The sequence below is a fragment of the Epinephelus moara genome, chromosome 4 (genome assembly GCF_006386435.1).
Source record: "Epinephelus moara isolate mb chromosome 4, YSFRI_EMoa_1.0, whole genome shotgun sequence".
NCBI classification, from domain to species: domain Eukaryota; kingdom Metazoa; phylum Chordata; class Actinopteri; order Perciformes; family Serranidae; genus Epinephelus; species Epinephelus moara.
The window spans coordinates 40,042,493-40,059,298 of NC_065509.1; the positions used below are offsets into that span (position 1 = coordinate 40,042,493).

Genomic DNA, 16,806 nt, shown 5'->3' on the forward strand with positions numbered 1-16,806 from the left:
CCAGTGATCCGCTCCAGCACTTACTATCAATCCACCAGGCCAGCATGCAGACACACAGGAAACAGCAGCACCAGGCTGGCACTGACACTATTAAAATAACTGAAAAGGAAAGGCTGCATGGTTTGTTAAATGTCAACAATGTCTTGTGGTGTTGATCTATTTTCTATTTATTAAGGGGCCAAAGCAGCCAAAGCAAACCAGCTATATTTTTTATTTAATGTTAATGTTCAAATTTAAAGTTTGTTTATTTAACCCTGTTAACAATAAACGGGTCAGTTTCTCGTACCAACTGTTGTGGATCATTCTAACTAACCCGATTAAGTAGTTGTTCTTGTTAGAGTAATATTGCTTGATCAAACCTTTTCTAACATGACTGACATGACATGACTACGCGCTTGGATCGGATCGGTATCGGTATCGGCCAAAACTCAAGGCTGTAATATCGGTATCGGATCGGAAGTGAAAAAGCTGGATCGGGACATCCCTAGTTACAATTAGTATGTTTGTTAAGTAACTTAAGTATGTCAATTATGCAACATCATTTAAGTATGTTAACTCACGTACTAGCTTAAAATTAGTCAATTTTGACTTCTGGTTTCATAAGGGACACAAACAGCAGTCTCCTGGGTAAAAGTCCTGTGTTAGTTTTACCTATTCACGTACCTCAACGTGAATTTTTAATTTAGGGCAAGGAGGGGAGGAGAGGAGGGCAAAGGCATGTCCTGTCCTTCTCTCCCTCTGATCGTTAGCTAATTTTAAACAAGAGGCAAGAGACAGATTGGGGTTAGGGTAAGAATGTCAGGCCAGCCATAGGCAGAGTAAGGGGCTGTACACATGCCACGGTTTTTGCGCTCCCAAATTAACTGTTTCAGTGTAGAAGAAGGTTACTCAGCAACCTCAGATGCAACCTGCCACCACACTCTTGATAACTGGCACATGAAAGGCACAAGAGTAGTGCCTAGTGCCTGACCTCGCTTTTTCCAGGTGGTTAAAGACGCTGCATGTGTACAGCCCCTGAGGCAGAGAAGGGCGGGTCATGCTTTGGCCTTCCTAGGAAAAAAAATACCCCCCCCCCCAACCTGACTTTATTGCTCTTTATCCCATGTCACTTGACTTCCTCCTTCACTCCCGTCATAATAACTACAGAAACTAAACGTATCTGCCAAACAATAAATATAAATATGGGTCGTAATAAGCTGCTTGCACAGACTATCTATACAGCAGTTTTGGGAGGAAGACGATCTGGTATACAGACAGATGAATCTGACAGAAAACTCAGTGTCTGTCCGCAGCAGAGTATCAGTGGACCTCTAACTGTCCATGGCCTTTACACTGTCAGATATTAATTTGTTTTCCTCACAGCTCGCCACACTCAGCAGCTGTTGTGTGTTTGTTTTGCCATGTGTCGTCGTCATAGGGGTGGTGTCATGTTAAAAGGTGACATCCACACATTCCCTCTAAACATGAGTTAAATGAGGTCAATGGTTCCAACCTGCAATATATTCCTGTACGGGATGTTGTCTGTGTGTGTGTGTGTGTGTGTGTGTGTCCGTGCGTGTGTGTGCAGTACACTCCCTCACAAACAACCAAAAACAGAAACCAATATAAACACTTACACACATATTTATTCCTGAACGTCTACTCTGCTGTGTGATGTCATCGTCTCCTCTGTGCTATAAGTAAATGTTTCTGTGCCTTCATCTTCTTCTCTCTCGCCATCTCCGACATGTGGCACCAAGACATCAACTCATTTTAAACATGACCCTGTGTGTGTGTATGAGTGTAGGCATGTATACATTCATTATTGAAAGCTTAAGCTCATTAGTACCATATGTTTTTCGAAATTATAATGCAGCTGTCATGAAATTATACAATATTGGTTTTGCCATTTTGTAGGAAATACTACTTTTCCATGTTGCTGGCGGTGATATTTGGTGTAATCTCTGTTTGGCAGCTGCAACACTGCAGCAAGGTGTTGTATCAATTTATCAGCAGGTGGAAGAGAAAGAATTTATTTGCACAAGACATGAAGATAGGAAAGTGAATTTTATGTATCTATAGTCATCCCCTTCTCTTTGAAATGTCATACTTATTTGAAAGCCACAGGTATCTCTGTATTGATATGTTTAGTATTGATCTGCCCATCACCTGCTAGGATCACCTCCAAGGCCTGATGATGAGCATAAGACTCTCACTGTGAAAACATCAGACACACAGAGGACTAACTGCATCAGAACATATCTGGTTCTTTAAAAAATCAAAAGACATAAAACTGTGTATTTAGAAATAAGAGAAGTTAACTTCAACTCCAACATTTGGTCATGGACTTTCCACGTCCAAGGTTCCCTGGGTGTGTTGGTGGTTGATGTTTTGGGACGCCGTGTCAACTTCAGCCTGTTACACGCATTGTCAGCTTTTAAATTACCCCTCCATTTTCACAGGAGATGTACATTTTGCGTACAGTCTCTTTCAAAATAAACACACTACATCAGTACAACACTGCAAATTGATCCTTCAACAACAGGGTTTGGCTTTACAATCTTATGGGAAGCGGCCACCTGGGTGAAAGTCAGTGGTTGTTAGATACATACACCACCTCTCCCACACACCCTACTTGGACTTCCGCTGCCTTAAATTTCGTTCTTGTCCCGCCACTTTTTCCCCCAACGACGCCGGGCACCATTAGACTGTGTAACATGGCGACATCAAAGGACAGCTTTTTTCGTTGTTGTCTTACATCAGAAGTCACTTACCAAGCGCAGGATATCGATGACTACAGAGTGAAACCGGATTGACAACTGCCAAGGAGCAGTTTCAAGGAATACTTCACCCCCAAATGATCATTTGTATATCACTTACTCACCACTTGTTACGTTGAATTTGTGCAGAAAACTTTGTTTTCTTGCATGACTCCACAGTGAACAAAAAGACCCAAAAACGGAGAAGACTCTTGATGAATTGAAGTCTTAAGGGTCTGTGACTGTCTGCAACAGTGAAACACAACTCGTGCAGAATAATCCAGGTCTCATTTATCCAGTTGTGTGCTCAGTACCTCCAAAACTGACAACCTTTTTCGACAGGGAACTGAACTAATGGTGAAACTTATCCATGCTCTTTTCAAAGCCAGACTCCATTGACAAAAAAGAAATTTTACATCGCCGAACACAGGAGCTGCTGGTCTACTGTTCCCTCGATCAGTTTGTTTGCTTGGAGGTTGAAGGTTCCCATAGTGAAGGGGATTTTGTTGACAATAAAACGTAGATAGGGCACGGGACGGAGAACGCGGGCCAAAATAGTAGGTCAATGGCAGGCTTATATCCACAATCTACATCCACTAAGTCAGACTGGTGAATTACCTACAGCAGATTGCAGTCGGCATGCCCCCAGTTTGGAGAAGCAGGCAGGAGTACCACCACAGAAGCTAAGCAGTGTACTACTGTGGACAGGGGCAGATGCCAAATGTATTACAGCCACCTAATAACTCGATATCAGTTGAGGTGTAGGCTGTGAGAGAACATTTGGACCCCTTTACCTTGCTATAGATAGCTCTTCTTGACGGAGACGCCATCTAACCCTTTAAAACACCAAGGTCACACAATAACACAAACAAACCAAATGACTGAGGCAGCAGACCAGCTCAGCTCCTGTGTTATGTGACGTAAAATTACTGTTCTTGTCAATGGAGTCTGGCTCTGAAGAGAGCAAATAGCAAATAGTTCAGTTTAAATACTAAAATTTTAGTGAAAAAGCATGCTTGGGAAGTACTGAACATATGATGGGATATATGAGACATGAGTTTGTTAAATGTTGTGAACTACTTTTACTTAAATTAATCAAGATTTTTTTCAATTTTTGGATTCTTCATTCACCAGAGGCATGCGAGAAAAACGTCGTCTTCACGAATTCAACCACAGACATAAACATGTCGTGAGGTCAGGTGCTGGGTGCGACTCTTGTGCCTGTTCTGTGCCATTTTTTCAAGGGCAGGGAGGCAGGTTGCGTCTGAGGTTGCTGAGCGACCGTAACCAGCACGGTATCATAGCCTGCTTACCAGAAATCCTGAGTGCAGAGCTGATCTTCTTCCAGGCGCCGTCTTGTAAGTGTGTCAGGCCAAAAATATTTTTTGTGGGACAGATGTAAAGCTCTGGCAGCCCTGCACTTCATATTTACCACAGACTGATATTCACAGAAGAAGGAAAAGATATCTGCCGGCTGTGATTGGTTGTTGATTGACGCTGCTGCGTTCCAAAAGTTGTGCAGTCGTCGCGCCCTGAAAAGACGACTTTCAAATGTTAGTTCACAGTTGAGAAAAATACAAAAACCAGTGTCCTTCCCACTTCATACCTCCAGCAGCCTCAGCAGTACATTTCATGTTGAAGTTTGGGGAGGTGTTGGGAGACCAGAAGATGTCAGAAGGAAGGGCAGTGTGTCATTTTTTTATGACTGCGTAAATATAAAGTACGATGCTGCTGCAGAGTCCCCCTGGATAAATAAAGGTTAGAACATAATAACACACTCAGGCGCTCAGTGAAGGATCCACAGCGCTTCAAACGACCTTAACAGAAACTTTACAGCCCGATGATGTGGTGCAGTTTATATTTAGGCAGAGTCCCTCATGCTCTCACACATATCAGATGATTGTTGTCTTTAAATTTGGCGTGACACACAGACACACTGGGATGCACAAACACATGCACGCTACACACACACCCTTATCATTCTCATCTTACAGCCTGACCTGTCACTCTTCATTAGCTGCCTTAATGTGTGTTACATTATACGGAGAGTGAGCACAGCTGAGCGGCATCTCAGTGAGAATATGGAGGAAACAAAATACAGTCTGGGCTTAGTGTTGTTATGTTATTTGATATCACTGAATGAATATTCAAAATAACTGCGGTGAGTCACTTATTTTACTTTTACTTGCTGCAGTGTGATGTATTGTTTGTTTTGACCTCAGTTCAGAGAAATCTGATTTGAAGCTGACCTGAATTCCACTTTAAAGCTTCACTCTGTTTGATCGCCTGAGACCGATAAGGTTACAGCCAGTCTTTCATAAATAGCATTGGCAGGGATGTACACTCTGCTGTCGGACTGTTGTTGTTTACCCATTAGCTGTAAGACAGATCATAACAGCTTACATCGGGACAGTATAAACAGCTTGCATCCCTGCAGGCACAATTACGACAGCGGTGCACCACTCCAAAACTGTAGGGGCGCCAAATTGCACAAATACCATTTCTGGCTTCGAGGCTTGATAAGTAGAAACAAAATGCTATGTTTACTTTGTTTCATTACTTCTAATTTATCTCTTTATTTTCATTGTACATTGATTTTCTACAACTTTATCAATGTTTGTTTGTGACGTAGCTGACAGCACTGACTCTCTTAGTGTTGCATGGTTCCCTTCTCAAAAAGCCATTTCCATTAGATTTTGGATCATTGCAAAGAGCTCTGTGGCAAACAAAAGTTTAGGATACTTATGCGGGATTTATACTTGTGCATCAGACCCTACGCCATAGTCTACACACCTGGCCTACGCCTTTGTGAGCATTTATACTTGTGCAGTGGTGTGTCACTCTGCAGTAACACTTCTAGAACACTAGTCTGTGGTGGAGTTTCTGTGAAGTGCTGTAAAGTTTGGTTGATTCAAAACACACATTAAACACACATTAAACATGGCTTAACGGAGACAGTGTCAAATACAAGTACACAAATCAGCTTCACTATAACTCAGCATTCACAGACAAACACTTGTCTTTATCTGGACACATTTTCCTCACAAATACAACATGCTAACGTTATTAGCACAAGCCTATGGCATTTTACATTGTAAAAATGAGCCTAGAGGCTAGTGGACTTTTCCTCTACTCATATGAAGGGACAACAGCAACATTTAACAAAGGTAACGTTACAAAATTTGGCTCCATTACAGCTCNGAGATTTCTCTGCTCATATGAAGCCAGGATAAATCACACACAAGACTTAAAATGCTATTTTTGTGGAGGCTTTATTGTCTTCACAATTTATTGTTTCTTATCTGTGAAATTAAAGTAAATCAAAGCTTTGTTTCCACTGAGGGAAATGGTTTCAGCTTACAGAGACAGACAGGAGGTCTGCATCACCGCGACACGTAGTTACATTTCTGGGGAGGTGCACGCCAGGCTTTGGCGTAGGGTGCGTAGGTACGGCGTCAATTCAACGCAGAAGTATAAATTTCACCTTACACATTTTTTAAACAAGATTATCTTCACAAATGAACATCTCTTTTACGATTTTTGAAGTGTTAATGCCATCACCGAAAGTAAAAAGCTCACATTAGACTATAAACAAACTACACTGCAGTTGCATGACTTAATATTGTCACCACAATGAGGCTGTAAAGCTACATTCAGCGTGATGATGCTCTGTAGTGTCATTTAGCCAATTGTTAGCAACTGACCTAAAGGCTTCAGAATTCATAAGTGGGGTATTTACTGACAAATTTTATGTCGTAGAACAGAACACAAAAGTCTCTTAAGCTTGTGTTAACCACAGACCTTTTTTAAGACATCCAACCAAAAACCCATCGACTTTGAGATGAGGGAATTGGGAGTGCTAAATGCTAACCCTGGGTTCCGGGACTGGGTGTTGGGACTCATTTCTGCAGCACTGTATAAAGGCATTGTGGGTTTCTAAAGATGTCCAACAGATCGATCCTAAGTCCCGCTCACCTTAGTTATTGTTGCTTGATCGGACAACTCTAACAAAAAGAAATGATGCTGGGTGCAAAAGTGCTAATTAGATTGTTTCTGGGCTTCAGGCAACATGGCTGCAAGAAGATTAATCATTAACTGCAGATTAACTGTGTTGGAGACATGTCTCTTCGGTATAGCAACTCATACTCGTACACTCAGTTCATATCAGACATGAAGCTAGCAGATAAAAAGAGCGACAAATTAGGAACAAACATTAAATTTGTACTGCATATAGTGTTGTATTCTTTTAAATCTGGTTTTATCCATCCGGAACAAAGTTAAGGGATCCGATGGAGAGACGACCACGCACACCTAGGAGACCGGAAGTGTGTACTAATTTTTTCCATTGAGGCAGCTTGTAGTGGGGTATCTTCTGTTAAAAAATATCTTTGGTATGACTAAAAGGTGGAAATATAAAGCTAAAAGTTAAAGGACGGTGGCTAAAAACTGAAATTGAACTCAAAAAGCTATCATTGGCACATGCTGATATTATAATGAAGATATGATTATATTTGATTTGATCTCTTCTCATCTCATCAGTCTCTCTGGATAAGCTGAATGCCTGAAACTTAAAAATGTTGATAGAGATCGTGTTTTTGACCCATTTCTGTCTGCATGTCCTCCAGCGGAAAATCTCTGAAACATTTTAACAGGAAACTTGCAGAAAGGTTCGTCATGGGGCAACAAAGAACTGATTAACTTCTAGGGAAAATCTGACACGTGGAACTGACACGTCTTGACACTTTCATAGTGTATCAGTGCAGTGAGTGTCATCTAATTCAACTTGCATCTATTTCATGTCAATCTTAAAGTCTCTTTTTATGCCAAATCTTCCCCTCTCTCACTCTGCAGCTCTGCGTCTCCCTTTTGCACATTTTAGCACTGTCAGTGGCTGTGCTGGGGACATGTGACCTCTGACCTTTGACCTTATATTACCGACCCCTCATTCTGCGTACATAAAATATAGAAATGTAACTGTGGACTGAGGACTGTGTTAAGTGCTGTAAAGTTTAGTTCAAATCAAACTTTATTTATAGTTGATCCAAAACACACATTAAACATTGCTTAATAGAGACAATTTCAAACACAAGTACACAAATTGGCTTCACTATAGAGGGAATTGCCTTTTTGTTTATACATACTTCCGGGTAGAAAACCAGCAGAGTTTAGCTACATATATATGTAGCTAAACTCTGCTGGTGAGATACATATATATGTATCTCACATTTCTCACGTCACTATATCACCGTTTAGACTAATCTGATGTTTGTAAAGTCTATAAACACAATGATTGAACAAACATTAGTATTTCTGCGTGCACGTTTTGTAATTAACAACATATCGTAGATTAGCTGGGCTAACTGTTAGCTGTTAGCCATTAGCGGTGTCTGTAATAACTCAGTAACTCAATAAACGGTCCGTGAAAAAAATATTTTTTCCAGCAGATGTCTTAGTTACAACATGATTGAGCTAGCAAAGCAGTTTTGTGTTGCTATGTGTGGTATTTATTCAGTTTTGGGAAATCACGATGTCTAGAAAGCATCAGTGGCTGCAGCTGACAGGGACAGCTAACAGCAGCAGCAAATCTCCTTCCGTTGTCGGATACGACATGAAACTACTCCAGTTAGCTCAATCATGTTGTAACTAAGACATCGGCTGGAAAAATATTTTTTTTACGGACCATTTATTGAGTTACTGAGTTATTACAGACACCACTAAGCTAACGGTTAGCCCAGCTAATCTACGATAACCATGTTATTAATTACAAAACATGCACACAGAAATAGTAATGTTGATCAATCATTGTGTTCATAGACTTTACAAACATCAGATTAGTCTAAACGGTGATATAGTGACGTGAAAAATGTGATATTGAGATATATACATATATATATATATATAACGTTATAGCTAAACTCTGCTGGTTTTCTACCCGGAAGTATTTGTAAACAACAAGGCGATTCCCTCTATAAATCGCAGAACTGACAGATAAACATTTGTTTTTATCTGGACACATTTCCCCCCCCCAATACAACATGCTAACGTTATTAGCACAAGCCTATGGCAGCATTGTATAAATTATCCTAGCGTCTAGCGATCTTTTCCTCTTCTCATATAAAACCAGGGACAACAGCAACATTTAACAAAGGTAACGGCACTCAATGTGGCTCCATTACAACTCACAACATTCACAGACAAAACAACTGTCTTATCCTAAAACACGTTTTCCAAGCAAATACAACATGCTAACGTTATTAGCGCCAGCCTATGGCATTTTACATGGTGTACATTAGCTTAGCGACGAGCGGAGATTTCCTCTGCTCATATGAAGCCAGGATAAATCACACACATGACTTAAAATGCTATTTTAGTGGAGGCTTTATTGTCTTCACAATTTATTGTTTCTTATCTGTGAAGTACAAGTAAATAAAAGTTTTGTTTCCACTGAGGGAAATGGTTTCAGCTTATATAAACAGACAGGAGGTCTGCGTCACCGCAACGCTGAGCGTGAGGGTGGGCGAGTTCAACTTTCTGTTAACAACGGGGGTGTTTTGAAAACACCCCCATTTTCACAGGTAACTTAGCCTGTCCCCCCACCGCAGGAAATAATGGATTAATCCTGGAAAGCTGTTGATGTAGCACTTTTCTCCTTATGAAAGTAACACAGCGATTATTCGACCAATGAGAATTTGGTCGAACGAGAGCATAGCGACCAAATAATCGACTAGTCGACCAGGAGACTACAGCCCTACAAGTGTCGTCCTCCTTTGAAAGATTGGCATATACACCCAACCATCCACCCTTTCCGTCTTCCTATTAGGTTTCACTACAATAACAGCCTCATCTCTTCCTCTTGTTTTTCTGGCGAGGGCAGTCTCCCATGATTTGTTATCTGTAATCTTTGACACATGAGGCTGCAAACACACAACAAGACAATAACTAGAGGTTAAGACCTTTTGTTACCTCGCTGTCTTTCCCTTAGTCTCCATCCCCTTATTTCCTAGAAAGAGCTAAATCCCGCTGTGACCTTGCTCTGCTCGACTCACCTCCGATGTCCACCTCGCTGAGCTGTAAAAAAACGGAAATAAAAAAGGATAAGTGGCTATCTGTCTTAGAGGAAGATGGGGAGATACAGTAAAGGAGATGGAGGTGGAGTAAAAATTGGGCAGAGAGGAAAAGATGTTTTGGAAATGTGGAACAGGAGGCAATTGCATGGAGGCAAAGGACGAAGGTGATAAAGAAAGAGTAGGAATATAGGGATTAATAAGTGTAGGAGAAAGAAGAAAGGATGGGTGGAAAAAGGGAAAGGGGGAGGTAGATGAGAAAGAAGAGGAGGTGGGGAAATCAAGTGGGGTAAGGGTAGTTGAAGGACTCTGTTTAAAGAGTAAAATGAGGCAGAAAGAGGAGAAAATGACAGGGCGGCAGGAGATAAAGGTGAAAGAAAAGGAGAAAGAGGAGGTCACGGTTATCACTAAAGCTATAAAGACCCTGTCAATGTAAAGACAGGCGGACGGAGGGCAGGAGAGAAGAAAGAGGGAAAAAAGCGAGGCAGCAGGTTGGAAGGCGAGAAGAAAGGGCAGAAGAGCACGGTAAAGGATTCCACTATATCAATATGAAAGAGTGAAGGAGAGGGAGAGAGCTTAAGTGATTTTGTCAATAAGATGTTCTCCTGCTGGCCTTGACTCACAGCTGCCTCTCAGACTCCCTCTGAGATCGTTTTTTATCCCTTAACCAGCAGCAGATAAATGACACGTTTCACTGGTAGAAGAGAAGAGGTCAAACCATTTTACTGCATATAACATGCGTATAAAACCAGTCCACGTTTATGTCCGTGTCTCTGCAGTGGACACAGTCTGTTCTCCAAAGAGCTTGGAAAAATGTCAGTGGGTAATTCCAAAACATCAAGCGGAAACGCAGCAGGACAAGAACTAAAATAAAGCAGCGAAAGTCCGAGTGGGGCTGGTGGGAAGGGTGGTGGATGGGTCCAACAAACACTGATCTTCACCCTGGAGAGTGGTGTTCATATCCCTTAAGTCTATAAAGCCAAACCCTGTTCTTTTCCTAAACCCAACCACATGCTTTTGTTGTCGAAGGAAAAAAAACATCAATTCACAGTGTTGCACCGACGCAGTGCGTTTATTTTGAAAGAGACTGCATGTAAACAGTAAATTCTCTGTGAAAACATAAGTGCATTTTGAAAGAAGACAGGCTGAACTTGACTCTATGTCCCAGAACATCAACAACCAACACACCCAGGGTACCTTGCATGTTGTAGCTGAACGTGGAAAGTCCATGACCAAATTTCGATATGTGACGAGGTCAGAGTAAAAATGTGTTGAGGATGCAGTGACAGATGGTGCCCCTTGCAAAATAGTGTCAGGTGAAACACAGTGACAAAGCTAACTGTTAGCATCACATGGCTAACGTTACCTAACAGTTATTAACAGGTTAAACGAGTCGTTTCAGTAGCGATGTGACTGTTTAGAGACCCATCAGTTCTAGACCCATCAGCAGCAGCATCAGTTCAGTGACAAACATCTCCAAACACTCAGCTATGGTCCTCTGGTTGGTAACACTCCACACCACACTGGACTCAGATGAAACAGTGGTTTCCTACGACGATGCCAAAACAGACAGTAACACAAACAAACTCACTGATCAAGGCAGCAGCAGACCAGCAGCTCCTGTGTTTAGCCATGTTAAATTATTGTATTTCTCAATGGAGTCTGGCTTTATAGAGAGCACTGTGACAAATTCAGTCAGAAATCGCTGACTGACACCAAGGAAAGTGGGAAATATTCTAAATATGGCATCCATTATTTTTAGGTGGCTAAATGTTTTGCTACTGACCCTGCTACTGCTTCTCCAAACTGGGGGCGTGACGACTGACAACACCTGTATATAATACCTGGATTATGGTATTTCATACAACCCACTTCCAAAAATCCAAACTATCCCTTTAAAGCATAACTCCAGTTTTTTATTTCCGTGGCTTTGGTCGTGGCATCTACCCTGTTATGAAAACATTGTTTAGTAAAGCAGCCACATGATGCCAAATCTCTTAGGATCAGATTATGATTCATCATTCTGTTATGAATTTAAGTCCTCGATTATAGAAATGCAAACGAGGAGGTCACAGCATACCTCAGATGTCAGAGGATATTGGCGAATGGAGCACAATAATCACATCTGCAGTGTATGACTCATATGATGCATGCATTGAACACTGATAGGGACAATGAGCTGCGTAGTGTGTGTGTGTGTGTGTGTGTGCGTGTGTGTGTGTGTGTGTGTGAGACAGTGAGCCAGAGAATGTCTCTGTTTCATATCTAAGATTGCCCAGGGTACATGGTGTACATTACAAACTCAGTGGCTGTGGTGGAACTGATTTAGAATGCATTCACACACATACATACACACACACACACACACACACACACACATACGTGCAAATGTACGCCAGCAAATTCAGTGCGCACTCCCACACAAACAGCCACAAAACTGCACATGCTTGTACAAAAGCAACTTTCACACATGCACTCACACACACAGCCGGTGTCAGCGCAGGAGACAGATGCATGGTGACAGGGCCGCAGTACGCTGGATTAATACACTTAGTGTTCCACATGTCAAACTGCATCACTGCAATCATGAACATTTCAGGCATCTCTCTCTTTCTCTCTCAAACAGTCCCTCTTCTCCCTACTTCTCCCGCCGCAGCCAGCTGTCGAATCATCCCGCCATCCAGTCAACCAGTCGGTCACCCACTTACACAGGAGACCAACCAACCTGCCAGCCACCTGCAGAACTACCCAGCAAGCCAGTGCACCACGGCCATAGACTGTATACGTAATGGACGTAGCCATTATGACTTCACCCACTGGTTTGTGGACTCCTATTCTGAAGCCTTCAGTTTGCCATTCTGGTCGTCGCCATCTTGGTTTTCTGGAGCAAGAAGTGACCATGAATGAAAGGGTGAAGATAACCCTAACGCTAGCTGCTAGCTTAGTTAGCACAGTGCATTTACAGCTATGGTAATCAGTAATAATACTAATGCTAATGCTAATTTTCGCCAGTGAAAAACGGGCTTAAAGCCATTAAGGGACTGTTCCTTATTTATGATGGGGAGGAGGTGGTGCACAACAGGGGAGGCAAATAATTTTTTAAGCACTGGGGAGGGACTTGTATTTTTTTTTTTTTTGGCTTAGGGAAGGAACAAACAACTTTAAATGGTAGTATATTGTATTTATTTTAAATATCCCCTGAACCCCCAAACCCACCAGCAGGTTTGAAAGGCATATTTTCTTTACGAATAACCAAAACTACAGCCTTTAACGCAGCCAGAAACTGTAAATCCAAAAATTATCTTTTTGAAAAAATTTAATCCACATCATCAAAAATTGAAGTTATTCATGGTAGAGGGAGGGTCGTGCATTTTCCCCCAGTCACTCGGCTCAAGCAAAAATATTAGTAGCTTTGGAGAGGGTCAAGATTAAACAAACAAAAAAAAAAATTAAGTCACACCTTAGCCACACCCCATCTCTGATGAATAAAGAACACTCCCGTTAAAAAATGTACGTACTGGAAAAACTGAACATCCTTAGAGGGTCTTTCAGTACAACCAAACTTTAAACAAAACTTTTTAAAGCAATGAAATTAAAGTTAAAGGCGGATTTATACTTGTGTGTCTCTATGCAGAGCCTGCGGCGTAACCTACACCGTTGTAAGCATTTATACTTGTGTGGTGGTGTGTCTGTGTCACTCTGCAGTTACACCTCCAAAACACTAGTGGGCGGTGGGGTTTCTGTGAAGTGCTGTTAAGTTTAGTTGATGCAAAACACACATTAAACACACATTAAACACACATTAAACATGGCTTAATAGCAACCGTTTCAAACACAAGTACACAAATCAGCTTCACTATAACTCGCAGCATTCACAGACAAACACTTGTCTTTATCTGGACACATTTTCCCCACAAATACAACATGCTAACGTTATTAGCACAAGCCTATGGCATTTTACAGTACATGTGTAAATTAGCCTAGGGAGTAGCAGAGATTTCCTCTACTCATATGAAGCCAGGGACAACAGCAACATTTAACAAAGGTAAAATTACAGCTCACATGCTTCACTGACAAAACAACTGCCTTATAGACAACATGTTTTCCAAACAAATTCAACATGCTAACATCATTAGCACAAGCCTATGGTATTTTACATTGTATAAATTAGCCTAGCAACTATTTTAAAATATTAGTGTTAACATTGTAGCATATTGCACATATTATATTTGTACTTATACTCCTTATTTCTACCTCTATAATTCTCATTGCTTGACATCAGAGCGACTTTAATGAACCATGGATCAATACAGAATTTCTGATTGTGATCTTGATAATTTATAACTGACAGATAAAGCTAATCAGCCAGTAAAACTAGTTCCCAACATGCCACTCAGACTACCAGATAGCCAACCAGCCAGATTAGCAATCGACCAGTCAGGGTAGCCATGGCAACAGCCCAGTGTGCTCCAAAAAGGACACAGACAGCAGAGCATACATGCTTTTTCATTTCTGTAATGCACTGGATGTGTGCACTTGTAGACATGCACAGTCCGTGTGGTCGTCTGAACAGGATGTACAGGTGTACGCTCGAGGACAAGTGCAGCTTCCAACATTTCTGTCGTGCAGACCCTTGCCGCCACATGGACGTGGATCGTGACCCAGTCCGACGGTCAAGAAGCCAACATACCAGTCCGAGAGCCAACTGGTAAGCCGGTCATTCAAGGTCGATAAACAGTCGAAGGTCGAGTCCATAAGAGGCCTGACATGTGGAGTATGCTGCTGCCATGATAGAAGATGTCATGTGAGAAGATCACAGGGGACCGCAGAGCACTTTGTGTACATGCGTGTTATCTCTCTGCTGCTACGGGCGCAGGCGTGCTTATGTGTGCATGCAGAGGTGCAGATATGAGGTGTTGAGGAAGCTGGGGGTCAAGAGGAGAGCAAACAGTCACAGTAGCTGCATTCATTCTATTTAAGGATCCCCCTGCTGCTGTTTATGGCCACCATTCACCTCGTACCTTCGGTGGTTTAGCTTGGCTCTCTTCCCAAGAGGGCCACCACCGCCCTGATAATACACTCACGTACTGAACCTGCAGTGATCTCTACTGATTGCTGAGACACTTTGTTGCTCCGGTGGCTCAAACTGCCTTGTATACACTGTGGAGAAACATTATTTTATCAGGAAACAACAGCAGGCTCAAGTTTGGGAAAATTGTTTTCCGACTGTAAGATTGCTGGGTTGAATACCAAGGTCTGTAACACTCCCTTCCTCCCTCGGTATCTATTGTTGAGTTGCCCTTGAATAGGACACAGAATCCCAGACTGCCTCGGCATAGCTGTTAAGTGCCCACTGTACTGTCCTACTGCACTGGGTAGTAATAAAACTTTATTTTTATCGCACATTTCACACCGTGAAAGCAGCTGAAGGTTCTTCACAGGCAGCGCTACCACTGTGCGGCAGAGAAAACACAGCCAGAAGAAAAATATTAAGAGCAATTGATTGTCAAAATAAGCCAAGAGAAACTGCTTTACAGCTTCGCAGCAGCTTATTTGTTCGATACACCTTCAGTATGAGGGAGACAGAGGAAGTGTCCCTCCTCATAAAGCTCCCTGAAATGTATCATGATGTGATCCAGACTATAAAAATTGAACAAACAGTAAAAAATCTATTTGTTACTGAGCAGTGCTCCACATGAGGCCCTTCTCCCTGGTGTTGTTGGGTCATGGTCTGCCTATTTAAAATCAAATCAAGCCTCTGCAGGCTGTTGATTTACAGTACAGGCCTCATCATGAAATTTACATAAAAGCCTTTGCTTGTTACTTTGTGGCCTTGAGGTTAAAAATGCATTTTATGTATTTTGACATGTTAATTGCATTCCTTTCTCTTCATTTCAAGCAGGAAATTATTTCCATTAATGTAAGTATGCTGCATATTTGTGGTGATCCAGTCAACCCTGTATCAATTAAGTCTCATTTAAATCTTCACCTCAAGTCATTCCCAGTGTGACGACCCACTTGTAACTCTTTTTTATGTGTAAGCACATTAAACTACCGAAACATGAGACTTTTAGAGCTACACATAGCAGTGCTGCACATTAGCTGCTCCAACTGACATCCTGAGAGAAAAGTATGGTTATAGTTAGGGCTGGCTCAGGCTTGTCTTGGTCCAGCCCCTAGTTCGGCTGGTATAGGCCTAGTCTGCCAGTCTACCTCCTATGCTACACTGAACCCCTTCTCTCCTTCTCTCTCTCAGATTCTGAAAAGTTGGTTCATCTTCATTTGTTAACATCCATGTCCTCTTACTGCATGTCACTAACTTGGCCTCTTCTCCGGAGCCTTTGTGCTCCACTGTCTCGCAGGTATCACTGGTATCGCAGCTACGCCTGAGTCATGGGTTGTGGTTACACTGCTGCCGTGGTCCTGCCTGATGCTGACTACTACTGCTGTTACTATCACGCCTCGTTTCCACTTCCGTATGTATACGGAGACGAGGCATCAAGAAGTCCATTAATTCCTATGTGAATCTCTGAGTTCCGGATATCACATTGGATATCCGATGAGCCTGTGAAACTCCTCCTCACCTCTGTAATATTTCTGTCTGGAATTTGCCTTGTGAAACTGAACTTTAGCAGTGGATTTTGGAGGGACGTCTGTCCGTCCTCGAAGAGGGATCCCTCCTCAGTTGCTCTTCCTGAGGTTTCGACCATTTTTTTCCCTGTGAAAGGGTTTTTTGGGGAGTTTTTCATCCTCAGCTGTGAGGGTCTGCGACTGCAACTCAACCACATGTTGTGAATAATTACACACAGGTATACAGTAGTGGAACAGGAGGAGCCAGCTCAGTGGCCTAGTGGTAAAGTGTCCACCCTGAGACTGGGAGGTCGTGGATTAGATCCCCGGCCAGGTCATACCAAAGACTATAAAAATGGGACCCATTGCCTCCCTGGGTTGGAATTGGGGGGTTTGATCACCACATGATTCCCGAGCGTGGCACCGCTGCTGCT

At 42.2% G+C, this 16,806-nt stretch overlaps 1 protein-coding gene across 2 annotated transcripts in view; it reads left to right on the top strand.

The window, feature by feature from the left end:
* arhgef37 (Rho guanine nucleotide exchange factor (GEF) 37) overlaps positions 1–16,806 on the top strand; it is a 76,392-nt gene that overhangs the window by 57,373 nt on the left and 2,213 nt on the right. Inside the window, exon 18 of one of the 2 annotated variants that reach the window (XR_007569816.1) lies at positions 12,429–12,713. The gene's annotated coding sequence lies outside the window, so the exon portion shown is untranslated. The remainder of the gene's footprint in view (positions 1–12,428; positions 12,714–16,806) is intronic. The other variant, XR_007569817.1, reaches the window with a different exon arrangement.